Source organism: Pseudophryne corroboree, chromosome 5 (assembly GCF_028390025.1).
Source record: "Pseudophryne corroboree isolate aPseCor3 chromosome 5, aPseCor3.hap2, whole genome shotgun sequence".
In the NCBI taxonomy this organism is placed as follows: Eukaryota; Metazoa; Chordata; class Amphibia; order Anura; family Myobatrachidae; genus Pseudophryne; species Pseudophryne corroboree.
The window spans coordinates 714,239,201-714,255,304 of record NC_086448.1 but is presented as its reverse complement, the minus strand read 5'-3'; the positions used below and the strand labels follow the sequence as shown (position 1 = coordinate 714,255,304).

The 16,104-nt window shown below is 37.4% G+C and overlaps 1 protein-coding gene across 7 annotated transcripts in view; it reads left to right on the top strand.

Annotated features, from left to right (window-relative positions):
* ZFHX4 (zinc finger homeobox 4) overlaps positions 1–16,104 on the top strand; it is a 296,146-nt gene that overhangs the window by 123,698 nt on the left and 156,344 nt on the right. Inside the window, exons 1-3 of one of the 7 annotated variants that reach the window (XM_063923965.1) lie at positions 1,729–1,913; positions 2,875–3,020; positions 5,950–6,254. The exons of 3 other annotated variants lie outside the window; for them this stretch is intronic. The gene's annotated coding sequence lies outside the window, so the exon portion shown is untranslated. Of the gene's footprint in view, positions 1–1,345; positions 1,434–1,728; positions 1,914–2,108; positions 2,276–2,874; positions 3,021–5,949; positions 6,255–16,104 lie in introns of those variants that run through there. 3 more of the 7 variants (XM_063923966.1, XM_063923964.1, XM_063923967.1) reach the window with 3 other exon arrangements.

The following is a 16,104-nucleotide window of genomic DNA, read 5'->3' as shown; positions in this document are numbered from 1 at the left end:
ACAATGATCTACATTTATTTCAGGCATTTTCAGACTGCAGGTATGTGTTTTGCTCCAAGTGGGAGGAAAAAAGTACTAGTTCTGACGTGGATTGCACCAAAAAGTTGTTATTCTTAATATTTTCTAAAAATATCCTGCTTTAAAAAAAAAAAAGTAAATAGCTTTTCCTTTTTATCTTCTTTCCTCTTGGTCGTAATTCTGCATAATGCTGTTAAGCTTCTCTACAAAGAAATATGCAGATCTGCTGTCTCTTTTTTTCTCTCTGTTCGTGGTACGGTCTGCTAGCTTTAGATGACCTAGCTGGGGGTGGCCGGCAAAGAAAGGCCGTGGGGGGATGGTTTTTAGACTGTCTCCTGGAGCTTTCTTGTCCTGTGCTGGCTGCAGGCTTCAGGGGCAGGCATAACTCATCTCTCCACTCCCTGCTATCAGCCACACTGGCTGTGCACACAATGAGGCTGACATAAAAGTCACTGGCTTCCCACCATAGCAAAACAGAAAAAAAATACAACTACAAAAAGAGAAAAACAAACCCAGCAACAACTTGCATTAAAAAGTCCCTCAATTTATAAATGCCCTTTATCTCTAGAACACATTTGGTACAGTTTATGATGAATAGAAAACACATTCCACATTCAGGCTTCTGTTTTCATCAGTATAATTTGGCACTGCATACTCATTTTCTGCTCCTTTCTTTTTGCCCACTTGTTTCCCTTTCTCCAATTCCAATCTCCCTTAATCTGATTGTGAAACCAGCCTTGCAATCGGATGGAAGTTGGTAGTGTAGCAGACAAGCTTATTGTGTTACCTGCAAGTTGTGCTGGGGGGATTATTGGCTTCAGCCGAAGACAAGAGGAGTTAGAGAGGGCAAAACAGTCACCTCCATTCCTTTTTAACCCTCGTGGGTCTTTTGGGGTTTTATCCATGTTTCTTTAAAATGTAGAGAATAAATGTTCAGGCTCACCCAAGAAAAAAAAAATAGAAACAGAAGGGAGGGGGCTTGATCTGCATAAAACAAAGCCAACTTCATGTTGAAGATGGTGGCTAATATTTATCCAAACAGGCTGTTGTGACGGAAGTCTGGTCATCCCGTTGTCTGACAGTTGCATTTCCTCTGCTTCATTCCATTTTCCCTTTTTTTTTATTAACCCTTCGCCCTTTTTAATCAAAGCTCATGTAGATGGCAGGCAAAAGAGGCTATGCATTTTCTCCTCTTCCTATGGATTTTCAGTGGCTTGGTCCTTGTGAGCAATCAACGCTCAAGAGCCCAGAAAATATAATATTTGTGGTATTGTGGAAGCGGAGGCTGTGAAATATGCAGCCCAGTCTGTGGGGCTGCTGCTTAGATTGAGGTAGAGACTTGGCTGCGATTGGGACACGACAGTGACATGGGCATCGATCGCTTCCATTGAAAGCAATGCAAAAACACAGTCTGGGTATGTAACACTCTCAGTGCCATCAGCACTTGTTCTACTTTCTGTTTACAGATGATTCTGACAGGAACCTACTGGGCTTTGGGTCAGGTTTTCCACTTCTACAATCCATTTTTTTGCTGAGTCCAGGCAGAGCACTTACTTGGGAAGCTTTACAAATAGAAGATACATAAAATATGCATTTCTATATCATTTTTTTCTTTATACCTAAACAACACCATGAGGACCATGGCAGTAAACTCATAGCATATAATAATAATAATAATAATAACAACAGCAATAATAATCATAATAATAATAATCATAATAATAATATTCTGCAAAAAAGAAAAAGAAAAAAAGATTGTTTTTGTTTGCTTCCTATATCATCACTGCTTTACTCCGCAGGGGAGCAGAGACTATCTAACAGGACAAGCCAGCTGTTTGAGCAATTGGATGAACAACAATAGCCTCCAAAGCTTATTCTTTTTGTATTTCTTCTCAGTATCCTTTTTTCTATACTTAATGTGATTGGTAGAGAAATCAGCTCATATTGGAGTTGATTTGCCTTTATTTCAAATGAGTCTGAGATTTATAATCTCCAGTTCAAGTATATGCTAATAGCCTCCTTGTTTATGATAAGAAACGTAAATGTCAACAAGGAAATAGACAAAAGTCATAAATCTGTATAAAAAGAAATAAATAAATATAGTCCCCAGAAACAAAGAGAAGGTCAGGTGGACCATCTGTAAGGCAGTCATGGTACCTGCTGTTGCCTTATGCAATGTCACTGGTTAATTGTTCTCTCAAATTGAAGTTATCAATTAGGCAGAGCTCAAAATAAGAGGAGAAGACATCAGCTGATCGTAAGTGCAATTCCATTTCAGAATCTTGGAGAACATTTACCCAATTAGGTAGCTTTGGTAGCTGTTTTAAAAAAAAAAAAAGACGCTTTGCCAGCAACTTTAGCATAAGGGTGTTGTGGAATCACATTAATATAGAAGAATTTACTGCTCCAATCCACGAGCCTAAATTTACACAATGAAATTTGATTATCTCTAATAACAATATTAGATCTTGTAGTGGATGGATGAGAATTGAGGTGGTTTTGTTGATTGCAAGGGTTTAATGTTGCATTTCAGAATCTGATGTGGTTTAGACTCCCTTCCATTAACAGGAAAACCCCTGAGGTTTTACAATTATTTCTTAAAGATAATACATTTAAGATTGCATTGGTAGGCTGAAGAAATGTCATAAAGGCAAGAAGGGAAGCCCGTAATAACTCTGGAGATTCAGACATGTTCAGCAGTTAAATTGGCTCTGACTTCACCAAGGGTCGACAATGTGTCATTTCCATGAAGCCAAATTGCCCTCTGCCTATATGATATTAATGTGCAAATCAATATTTCAGGGATTAAATTTCCCTTCTTCATTTTTTATGGTTTCTACCTCAATAAGTCTCAAGTCTATTAGAAGAGGTTGGATGATTTAAAATCTTACACTGCGGAATGACTTGTCGTAGCCTTGTTGGGATTTTGATCGGAAAAAAAATTAGAAGAACCATATCGGTGAGGAGCGGAGGCAAACGTGATATCACAGACCTCTCATTCTGTAAGGAAAGAATGGATATTGGAAATATAATACACTTGTTTACATAATATATCTTCATTCTACGGCTTTAAAAATATTGTGTTAATCACCTATTGATTTATTTCAAAATCAATTGAAGCACCCTTCCTAGCTGTGATTTCTTCAGCAGTCCTGGCTTGTGTGCTTAATTTTATTAAATAGCATCCACTATAGAACCCAGTTCAAGAATACAGAAGCTCTGGATTTTCTGCTGAGAATTAAAGCAGTACGGAGGTTAGATAATCATATCTTGAATGGATTGATCGATTTGCCACTAGTGACAGGCCAAAGCATTAAACTAGCAGTAGTGAGCCATGTTTACACTGCATTCCTGTCGTTTTCTTCCTGGTGATAGGCCCATTCCATCATTCCAGTTACCTTTCTTTTCCCCAACACTTTTTTTTCTCAAAATATTTTATTGTTTTCTAATAACTTCCCTTTCATTATAATGCAGAGGGGAAAAAAAATCTATTCGAAAATTTTAAAAATAGTACTAAAAAAAACAGTTTACAAAGGCCTATTGCCTATCAAATGCTGTTGTTTTATAGTCTTAAACCAGCTGGACTAAGTTCCGCACAGCTGCATGAATTTCATATGTGATAGAACATTTTTTCCATTCAGTGTGAAATGTTCCTTCCGAAAACCGTACTGCAGACTCGCTTAATTTAGTCTGGTAAAAGAAATGCCCATGAAAAAGGACAAAAGGAGCTTTAATCTCAAGAAACTGTTTGTTTTTCTTAAAGATTCCTGTCTATTTCGGTTTGAAATGTACTGTTTATTCAGGAGATGAATCTGAGGTGTGACATTAGAATAATATAGGAATTTATTTTCTCTTCTTCTGGCTGAGCTGTTCTAAATAATTTGCAGAACCACTTTTTATACATGTCAAAACACTCAGTTAATCTATTCTTATTTACAATTAATCTCAATAAAATTAATCTTAACTCTGCTTTATTCAGTGGATTAAAATATCTAATTATATTCAATTAACTGCTGTCATAGTAATTAACATTGCTTAATTGCCTCTGCATATATTTAGGCAAAGATCATTAGTTATTGCATGCTCTTTTTTTTCAACACTTTTCATGTTTTCTCAGTTGTAGTATGTGTTTCAGTAAAAATGACGAGAAAGCCCAATTATGATCTTGATTGTTTAAAGTTATTGAGATAGATAATGAGGATAGATAGATAGATAGATAGATAGATAGATAGATAGATAGATAGATAGATAGAATTGTGCCACTCAATTTACATATTGTCTGGTTTATATACTTATACATTGTCTTATTTATATCCGATACATTTACTACTTATACTATATATAATGTGATTTATATACTATACATGTACTACACATAATCTGGTTCATATACTATACTATACTATAATATACACATATATATGTGTATATATATATATATATATATATATATATACAGTCTTGTTTATATGCTATACATTTACTACATATACTAAACAAAATTTATTTTATATACATATACTCATAATCTGACTTATACAGTATACTATATTATACATAGTCTTATTTACATACTATACATTTACTCATATGCTATACTATATTATATGTCTACTTGTTTATATACTAGACATTTCTAACATATGCAATACTGTAGATAATCTGGGTTACATACTATACATATAATATACACAGTCTTGTTTATATACTAGACATTTCCAGCATACAGTATACTATCCTGTAGATAATCTGGTTAATGTACTATACATGTACTATACTATACACAGTCTTGTTTAAATACGCACTATACATTTACTACATACTGTATACTACACTATATATAATCTGGTTTATATACTATGACTAAACAATACTATACACAGTCTTGTTTATATACTATACATTTATTGTAGTTTACGCCTGTGTCAGTGTATGTTTCGCTATACATTCGGCAAAGTGTAGGTGCACAGGCTCCATGCAGTTTGGTGACAGATATATGAGAGGCCAGGTTGATCTCAGTGTTTACAGAAGAGCCTTTCTGTGTCTGCCTTGGGGCTGCACCCACAATCAGAGCTCCCTGTTCCAGGCCTTTTCACAGGGTTAAGGACTTGGCTATCGTTCAAACAGTAAAGTGCTCAGAGAAGGTGCATGTACAAGTTTCATGGAATTAGTGCTTAATTATATTAACATATGCAAATTGTCAACTTCAGAGGCTCGTTGAGCTGGCATAGATCAGGCAAGCACTATTGCTGCATTGTTCTGCAATCATAATGGATTTCAAGTTGGATTGTGGAAACATATCTAGCTATCTAATTTAACTCATACCATGGCAAAATTTCATTAGTAGCCATGGAGACTGGTTTAATTGTGTTGACTAATGTTCTGGGTTGCAGAATGTCCTAAGAAGAAAATGTTGTTTGCCTAATCCACCTCACAGTGACACTTGTTTGTACATGTTTCCCTTGTGAGGGAATTTGCATATGCAAATAAATAGTGGCTCTGCTCCATTTGTCATGGCTGTTCATTGCCCCATGAAGAGGACATTGTTACAAGGCTGTTACTGAGTCTTCCAAGACAGTGTAGTGTCAACCAGTCCAGCCACATTCTTTCATAATTTGTCTCTGATTAATAGACCCGAATGAGGCTTATTCTGTTTCGGGCCCCAGCAAACGGAAGGTCAGTTCTGAGACTGAAAAGAAACACACACCCCCCACTCCCCAGCAGCTGAAGGGTTTTTTTCATCCCCATTGCTTTTGATAACACATTCATATTCAGGAGGAGAAAAAAAGACTCTTGCTCTCCTTAATACTTTACCTAATAATCTTTAGCTTCCTACTGCAGAAATTAGAAAAAAAGGAGATTCTGCTATCTGAATATTAATCCTGTTTTTTGACAGGAAGGTAAACTGATATAATTACTTTTCTGTTGAAGGAATGGTGGTTTATACAAGTGTGAAAGCATCGGAAAAGGATTAGCATTTTTTTGCATAATGAAAAGCTCAGCTGAATAGGCCACTGAATGGCTGACTGAATGACCAAGATGAAAGCAAGATGAAACTGCAAGACCCCCTTTTTATTCTTTTATTCTCCTGCCTAGCTCCCCCTAAACTTATTTGTCCAAGACATCGGAAAACAAGTAGAAGCTCAGATTTCAGCAACTTTATAGACGTCCTCAGCTTTCACCATCACGTGAAGTAAACATGTGGTAGAAATCGGTCGATGAAATGGGAAACACAGGTCTGTATGTAGTAGTAAAGCAGCAATATGGACAAAGAGCCACCAATAAATAACCACCACTATCTTAAGTATTTGCTTTTTATCCGCTTGCAAATCAGTATTTTCTCCTGCTTGGCAAAATATACGTCATTTGAAGAAACATACCCATTACAAACATATTAAATAACTATATTCACTTGTATTTACCGTATATGCTGAGTACATGTAAAGTTGCAGTCTCTCATTACTCACAAAATATATAAACAATGTACTTATTTTTGTACTTGAGTGATCACTGAAACTTATTAAATATGTTTTCGCTGGAAATGTATTTCAGTATTCAGTGTGTGTGTTTTTTTTTTATCAGGAACGTGGTTTACTGTACATTTAGATGGCGTTTTGATATTTCTCGTAGTAAGTTAAGCCTATGCTGTAGCAGACTAGCTGTTGACAGTGTGATCAGTACTTCTAATTATGTGCTCTCAACAGTAATTAGAGCAGTTAAAATACCCTAAGTGTCGAGACACTTTTGAAGGTGGAAACTGGTCCTTTTTGCACATCTGTAAATTAAATACAGTGAGGATAATTATTTATGTGTATGTACATTAGGCACCCTCTCTTTTCCTAGTGTCAAGTCACCATAATTATCAATTTAGAACCACCAAAAGACAAGTGTTGGCAGGATCTGCCAGATGCTGACCTGATTTGTTTATTGCTAACTCCCAGAAGTTGCCTAACATATGCTGTCAGTTCACTAGGGGCTTGGAGCCTGGTGCGTTAAAAACAAATGCAGTCATCGCTGCTTTTTAGGAACACTATCGCTCGTAGCATTTTTTTTTTTAGTGTTTTTGTTTTACGTTGATCCTATTTGCTACTTTGGTGGGCGATCAGTCCACTTTCAGACAATGTAATAAATGATATGAAAAAGATGCTTGAAGTGGATGCCTGCAGATATTATTTTTTTAATGAATGCATGTCAGATCTTAACTCTTAAGTCCTTCTGTTTTTGTGCCAGTTTCTATATATAGAGTTGGTGTTACTGGGTCATTCTTAAATGGCAGATTTGTATAATTGTTCCTTCTTCTGTTACTTCTTATTACACGTGGAAAACAAACTTTCTGGGCGAGCAGAAGAATGTTCTTGCAAAAACTGGATTTCTTTAAGGAAAATATACCTTCTTTATTTTATAAAAAGAAAAAAAATCTCATTTCTGTTTTAAAACATGGTTAAGCAAGCAGCATGTGTTGTCACTGGCAGCTCTCCAACCGCTGGAGAATTGGATAACACATGGGCTAATGGTAGCTTATGTACTGTCTGCATTCTTACTGAGTGGGCAGAAGCCCAGAGCATAGTACAGTTTTAGACTGTGCAGCAGTGTGCAAAAATATGACATGGCTTTCTTATGATGTACTAGCACTGGAACTGTGGCTACTAATCTTTTCTGGAATCTCAATGCATTTAAAGCCCTCTAGACTTAAAACAGTTAAATGCTTTCAGTTGCAGGCAGGAAGCTATAGGAGTATCTCAATTGAATCATAATGATATTGCCCGAGTTTCCATTATCACTCTTTGCAATGTTAAAAGATAATATTGATGGGATATCTTGAATGCTATGTAATGAAGTCCGAGTTGGCCAGAGGTACGGGTTCCCGGCCAAACTTCAATGTTTTTTAAAGCGGCAATTATTATTTACAAGGCATAATTCTGGCTTTAAAAGAATGTCCGAGTTCGGCCGGGAACCCACACCTCCGGCCTACTCGGTCTTCATTACATCCGGCCATTGCTATTAATTGCAGGGTTGCAATTTGGGGAAATCAGTATCGACATAAGTGGAGGCCCATTTTCTAGTGTGCATACCCTACAGTGTAGGAAAGTTGGGTATTAAACTCTTATCCAGTTACATATAGTGCCTACTTGGAGTATCGGCCTGTAGTAAATATCTGCGATAGGGACCGGAGTAAGGGGCTAGAGGCTGATCAGGCCCTAGTAAAGCATAACTTGTAAATTGTGTTATTATTGATTGATGCCCGTAACTTCTGCTGGATATCTGATGAGAAATTATTGTAGGCATCTTTACTAAAATTTCTATCGTTGTAGGTGCGGTACTTACCTCTGATGCTGCAACACAAAATAGAATCTATAAAATGAGAAATATGTTGCTGGAAGTAATTCTTGTATTGTTGAAGAACTATAGCCATAAGGTTGTCCTGTATATAGCAGGTATCACTGCTGGGGATGGCAGCCTTTTCTTGTAAAGCCATGTAAATAAGATATAATACACATGGTGCATTAGATCATATTCATGTCGTGTGTCTGTAGTTTTTACTAAGCAGTCATTCAGCCTGCATGTGGGTTAGCTGTAACTGTAATCATGCAGCCTGCCTGTATTTTCCATATGTGACAAGATTGACACAGTTGATCTGGTAAGCCTAAGCATTGCACAGCTCACTAATATTGACTAATGCACATTAAATATTCTGATTAATACATCATCCACACAAAGCTTTCCCAGCACTAGTAGAACTGTACACATGGCATAGTGGAGGCCTGTTGCAACATGTCAGACGAATAGAAAAGTGTTGTACAAATCTTTTTTCTTAATTATACATGCTAAGTGGATTAGATATTGCATTTCCTTGGCTTCATGCTAATCTGCCTCTGCAAAGATAGGGTGAGCAGTTCATTCTGTCTGCACGGACTAAGAATCTGGTACGATTAAGGCAAAACACTATTCAAATTCTGTTTTTATGTTATGGTGGATGACACATAGTGGAATCTGAATATAATTATCATCATAAAATTATATCAAATATAGGCAGACTAGTGTAAAATCACTAGAACTAGCCCTGGGGCTTATTTTCAAACAATGGGCTCAGAAAACCAATCAGCAGTGAGCTGTGATTGATTTTTTGTGGGTCAGACAGTCAAAGCGAATGTCTGATTGGTTGTCGGTTACTATGGGTTACTATACATTTGAATTTTGCTATTAAATATTTTCGGTGTGCTGTTTGGTGTCTGCTGGACTGATGGTCTTGGGGCTTATTTTCAAACAATGGGCTCAGAAAACCAATCAGCAGTGAGCTGTGATTGATTTTTTGTGGGTCAGACAGTCAAAGCGAATGTCTGATTGGTTGTCGGTTACTATGGGTTACTATACATTTGAATTTTGCTATTAAATATTTTCGGTGTGCTGTTTGGTGTCTGCTGGACTGATGGTCTTGAAAACCATGGAAGAAAGTTCTGAACTTAAGTCTCAAACTCTTTCATATATAAAGCAAGTTCTCTATATTCCTCTTTTGGTGATAAGAAGCTCTTCTGATATAAGAAGTATTATTATTATTATTATTATTATTATTATAATTATTATTATTATTATTATTATTATAATCCTTTATTTATATTGCACCACAAGGGATCCACAGCACTTAATTACATAGTACATAAACAAATTAACAAAACAAAAACACACTGACTTACAGTTCAAGAAAATATAGAACAAGTACAGGGTATATAAACATATCTGCATCAGCAGATGACACTGAAATAAGTATAAGGTTGGCAGAAAGTATGCACATGAGGGAAGAGGGCCCTGCTCATGAGAGCTTACATTCTAAAGTACCACTGCTGTTGTCTTTTGATGATCTTACATCAGAGTAGTATGTATGGCATGAAGGTGGCCACGAGAAATAGAGCCTGCCATGTCCTGTCATTTAGTAGCTGTAGTTTGTAGTTGGGTTGGCATTTGTGATTGTGGCTCCTCATATACATAGATGATAACAAGTATTTAAAAAAGGCCAATGGGGGTCATTCCGAGTTGTTCGCTCGTTATTTTTTTCTCGCAACGGAGCGATTAGTCGCTAATGCGCATGCGCAATGTCTGCAGTGCGACTGCGCCAAGTAAATTTGCTATGCAGTTAGGTATTTTACTCACGGCATTACGAGGTTTTTTCTTCGTTCTGGTGATCGGAGTGTGATTGACAGGAAGTGGGTGTTTCTGGGCGGAAACTGGCCGTTTTATGGGAGTGTGTGAAAAAACGCTACCGTTTCTGGGAAAAACGCGGGAGTGGCTGGAGAAACGGAGGAGTGTCTGGGCGAACGCTGGGTGTGTTTGTGACGTCAAACCAGGAACGACAAGCACTGAACTGATCGCACTGGCAGAGTAAGTCTCGAGCTACTCAGAAACTGCACAGAGAAGTCTTTTCGTAATATTGCGAATCTTTCGTTCGCAATTTTGATAAGCTAAGATTCACTCCCAGTAGGCGGCGGCTTAGCGTGTGCAAAGCTGCTAAAAGCAGCTTGCGAGCGAACAACTCGGAATGACCCCCAATATCTCTACTTGAACTCTGTAACAGCATGAAACAAGTTATAACAAAAACAAAACACAACATCCAAGAAAACAACAATATAAAAGTTAAAACATGTATTTTTACTATACGAGTAATTACACTTTCCTCTATTTCTTGTAATTAATAGCATAGTTTCCATTACCGCAGCACTATACTATATGTCCAGTGTGTGATCTGCCGGGGTTTATATGCAGTGACCTGTCTAACAATAAACCTTTGATGTTGTCGAGGGTGGAAACAGGCAAACTGGCTATTCGTGCCTACTAAGAACAGTTTATACTGTAGTTGCACTAATTAACCAAAAGAAACAGACAACAGTGCATCTGATGAACTGCTGTAATGGGTTTAACGTTTACGAGTCTAGTTTTACAAAGCTTTATCACACCTCTTTCAGTCTCCTGTAGATAACACCCAAGAATGGTGAGGCCAATAGAAGCAAATGGACAAATCTCTGACCCTCAACCATTATCATGTGATAAAGATATGATGTTTGTCAGTAGCCACCGTCCATAGGCACATTTTTTAAGTGTTCTCTGTTGACAAGGACATTGTAGGCAGCACTTAAAGTGGATCACCTCTAATTTATTCATAAACCTCACATAGGCACTTGGCTTTGTTCTTCCACTGGTATGAGGAGGTGGGTTCATGATAATAAGAACAGAAATTGTAAGCTTCTTGCTGAGCCAAAAAGTGAATAGCACTTTAACTCAAAGCCATTGACCTCCATTTCCACTGTCTGCTGTATTATAGCTGCTTGGTTGTGTGGTTTGAGATAAATGGGATGTAGAGGCTCCAACAGATAATGAAACTGTTATACACTCATGTGGATCCATAGGTTCTGAGTGTCTATAATCTTCAGAACTACTACTCAATAACTAAAAAAAAACCAGAAACAAATACACAAAATAAAAAAGGGATACGGTCATTAAGGTCGACCACTATTGGTCAACATGCATTAGGTTAACATGGTCACCAGGTTGACATGGTCACTGGGTTAACATGTACTAGGTCAACATGGAAAAAGCCCGACATGCATTTTTTACATTTTCTTTTAATATTTTGAACTTTTTCATACTTTACCATCCACGTGGACTATGATTGGGAATAGTAACCTGTGCAGCGGTAGCGGAGTGATGCACCTTGCCTGAAGTCGTTCACCATGTGAGGGGATACGGTGCATTCATTGGGGTTCCCCGTCACTGTACGAAGAAAACGACACCAAAAAAGTATACAACTCATATCGATCTTTTTCCATGTTGACCTTGTTCATGTCGACCTAAAGACCATGTCAACCTAGCGACCATGCCAACCTAATGCATGTCGACCAATAGTGGTCGACCTAAGTTTGGTCGACCTAATGACCCATACCCATAAAAAGGTAGCAAAAATAAGTTGATTATTTATAATATTGAAGCTGTTGTAATAGTTTTTGTTTTATTTTGTTCTTTTCAATTGTGTCTTCCAACTAGCATGGTGGGTTAACTTTCCAAATATTAATCGGTAAATTTAAACAGCTCTTCTGTTCTTCCAGGAATAGATCATTTCAGCAACACCTATTTCTTTCCCTTTGTATGACTCTACGGAACCCTTGTATATCTGACGTTATCTCCCTTTACACTCCCACCTGGCCTCTTAATGCCACAAATTCATGCCGCCTTTCCTGCCAACTGATTACTTCCTCCCATTCCTGCTTCCAAGATTTTGACCATGGTGCTCCGTACCTCTGGAATTCTCTACCTCTCACTTTCAGACTCTCCACCTCTCTACAAAACTTTTAATGGGCTCTCAAGACCCACTTCATCAAACCCAGCCATCTCTCATCCTAACCCTCTGCTACATGGCTCCCTTCTACTCCATCTGTGTCACCCTGGTATGTCTGCCCCTTCCCCTTCAGAATGAAAGCTCTCATGAGCAGGGCCCTCTCCCTTTTGTGCTTTTCCCTCTCTTATACTATTTTCTACTCCGTACTCCTTACAATGGCACCTACCGCTCGGTTTCTGCCACCCTGATGTTTCAGTGTCCTGTCCCCTGATGCAGCAATGTTAATGTACCATTTATTTGTACCTACATTGTCCTGTACTGTAAGTCATTGTTTGCTTGTTTTACTAATTTGTTTATGTACTTTGTTAGGCGCCGCTCAACCCTTGTGGCGCCATATAAATAAACAATAATAATAAATAATAATTGTAGCACCACATGAATAATATATAGATATATATATATATATATATATATATATATATATATAGATATATAGATATAATCACTGTACTGTACATCCAATAGCCCATGAAACTTTTGCAAAAGATGCAATGAGAAAAGTTACTGTTGGAGATAGTGATGAGAGTTAATGATATCTCTTAGATATTGCTCCATCTGATCACAGCCATTGGCTCATCTGTAAAGGCTAAGTGTCAGGACCAGTGAGTGCTGAAGGGGTGGAAGGGCCTTTGGGAGACACTTTTGTGCTGGGAGAGGGCCATGACTTAAATATAGCTCTAGGGAAATACTGGGATTAGCCAACTCCTTGCTCAAATGCCTAGCATAGCAGTATTAGTTGGGAAAATCAGGTTTGTTAGGAAGGGTAGAAAATAAAATCTGTAAAATAGCTCTAGGCTGCAGCCCAATAACTATGCAAAGCAGTGAGCCATTTTATGAAAATAATTTTCACTGATGTTATCTTGCATACATTAAACAGAAAGGTTTAGTATAGAGACGCCAGGAGGTAGACTTTCTAGTAATATAAAACGTCCTTTCTTATGTAAATTATTGGTATTTAATAAACACGTAAACGTAATAAAAAGCCAGCATTAAAAATATTTGATTTTAAGCAAAATAAATAAATACAATTTAGCTATTTTCAGCATCAGAGACAAATGCTTTTACCATGTCTAGAAAGAATGCTTTAATTAAGAAGCGGGGAAAGAAAATATATATGGTCTAAATAGCTATTCTCATAATCAGCAGGCTTGCGGAACATTTTACTGAAACATATCCACTTTGCCTTTTTGTGCTCATTCAGTGAATGGGTTCAGGATCTCGTCCATCAGGTACAGTAAATTGTTCTTTGCTAGATAATGTACTCAGACAACTCCTGCTTGTTTAATTCTATTGATTTACAGTGTTAAACTGAAATAATCTGATACCCGCTTCCTGCCCTTCCAGTTGTTGTTGCAGAGAAGAAAAAAAAGCTGATTAGTTTTTTTCCAGCTCTTTTAGCTGTTTTGAATGTATAATTATCATTGCAGGTCATTTGATAGCCCTTCTAATTGCTGCCAACCATTGTCTGCTTGCACTTAATGCTGTAACACGATCAACATCCTACTTTGGTTGATGTTTGGTGGTAAACTTTAATTAACTCTTATTGCATTGAGGAGAAGTTCACTCACAGTGCTACAAGACTAATTATTCACCTCCATTACATCCTGGCAGATCTGCTAGTTCTTGCTTATAACAGATGAGCCACTCTGTAATAATGCCCCAACAACACTGTTCCATAAGGTTGCTCTACAGTGATATTTTGTTGCCTCTTGTAGGAGATAATTGGGTAAAATAATTATTTGAGCTCTGTATCTGATTTTTCATACACCTATCTCAGATTACCTTTTTCCTGCCAGGCAATATCATTTTAATAGAAAGGGTAGATTTAAGATAACATTATTCCGTCAGCTCTGTCCCACTATGCCTGCTTCTCCTGAATCAATACAATTAAGCTTGTCTCCTGTTGGAATTCTGGTAATTATTTATCTTAAAATACTTTTCCTGTAATGATATTGAAGTTAAGGTAATCAGGTTACTGGCAAATCATGTAGAATTCAACTCCGAATTGCTGTCCGCTTGATTATAATTTGTGTGACATCAAGTTTGTTTGAAAAGGGATAATGTGAGGGTAAAGCAAGGAGCTTATAATTGTGGTTGACATTTGTTTGTTTATAATGAAATCTAATTAAGCTTCATACATCTAAAAACACAAAAGTTAATTACCGAATTGTTCATTTCACTTCTACACAACAGACAAATTAAGTCTCAGTGTAAAAAAAAAGATGACAAAAGATGACAATTTCCAGAAGTAGACTGTCTCCTCTCATTTGTGCATCATACGGACGGGTCATACTAAGTGAATTAATCACTTATTAACAAAATAAGAAATGTGCTGGATTACAACATGCTGTAACTAAAGAGACATGAATTATTGCAGAAATTATGGCATCTACTGATTTTTTTTCCCCCATCCTGTCAAAAAAAATGGCTTATAGGAGTATTATTCAATGCAGTATGGGCTTAAAAATATGCAACTTAGCTGAAATACTGAATCCTAAGAAACCATATGGAAACTTGGTCTCTGTAAGGTCTGGACGCCATCTGTTAATTGCCTGACTAGCATCACTAGTAAGGGGTGTTGAATGCACTGTTTAAATATGTACTGAAAGGCTTTAAATATACTTTATCCCAGTCCTACACAGCCTGGTTTTTAAATCACTATGACTCGAGGGTTTATAATAGAAATGGAATGTTTCCCCGAAATACCTGGCCGGTGATTAGTTTTATGAAGATAATTACAGTGGTGTTAGGCTTCAGACAAAGTTGTGTTTTTTGTGTGTTTTTTTTGGTAACCAGAGAATAGAAAGTTTATTGTTGGGATGTTGTTAGAACATAGTCGTAAATTATGGTTTCATAGGACCAACTTCATCGTCTAATTGTTTAATGATGCCTTAAAACTCTTACTTGCTTTGTTAAAACAACAGGGGTCCCTCCTCCCATGTGGATATGAACACATTACTTTGTATAGCTCTACCAAGTATATACATATACATAAGCATCACTAAGGCTTCTTCTATCAAAGAATGGAGCCTTAAAATTACTTATGATTACTCCAAATCCCCCGCTGACTCAATGTCCTTCTGTTCCTTAACCAAACTAATAATTATTAATGGGTCATTATTGCAAGGACACTGCAATGCCTGTGTGTGTGTCCTTCTAACATCTTTTGTTCATACAAACACAGTATGTATTTGTTTTTTATACCTTGTTGTTTATATTAATACTCTGCGCACAAACACTGGCTAGTGAAGCAAAAAGAAATACAGTAGTAGTCTGAGCCCCACAACAATACTGACGTGGATTTCATAATACTATAGTTATACTGGCGGCCCTAGATACTAGTTCTGTGCTGACATCACTGGAACCAATGATTTTTCAAGCATGTGACTATGGCCCTCATTCCGAGTTGATCGCTCGCCAGCAACTTTTTGCTGCGCTGCGATCAGATAGTCGCTGGCTATGGGGGAGTGTACTTTCGCTTTGCAAGTTTGGGAACACTTTTGCAGCCGAGTTGTACTAAAAAGTTTTTAGCAGTTTCTGAGTAGCTCCGGACTTACTCAGCCGCTGCGATCACTTCAGTCTTTTTGGTCCTGGAATTGACGTCAGACACCCGCCCTGCAAACACTTGGACACGCCTGCGTTTTCCCAAACACTCCCAGAAAACGGTCAGTTGATACCCATAAACGCCCTCTTTCTGTCAATCA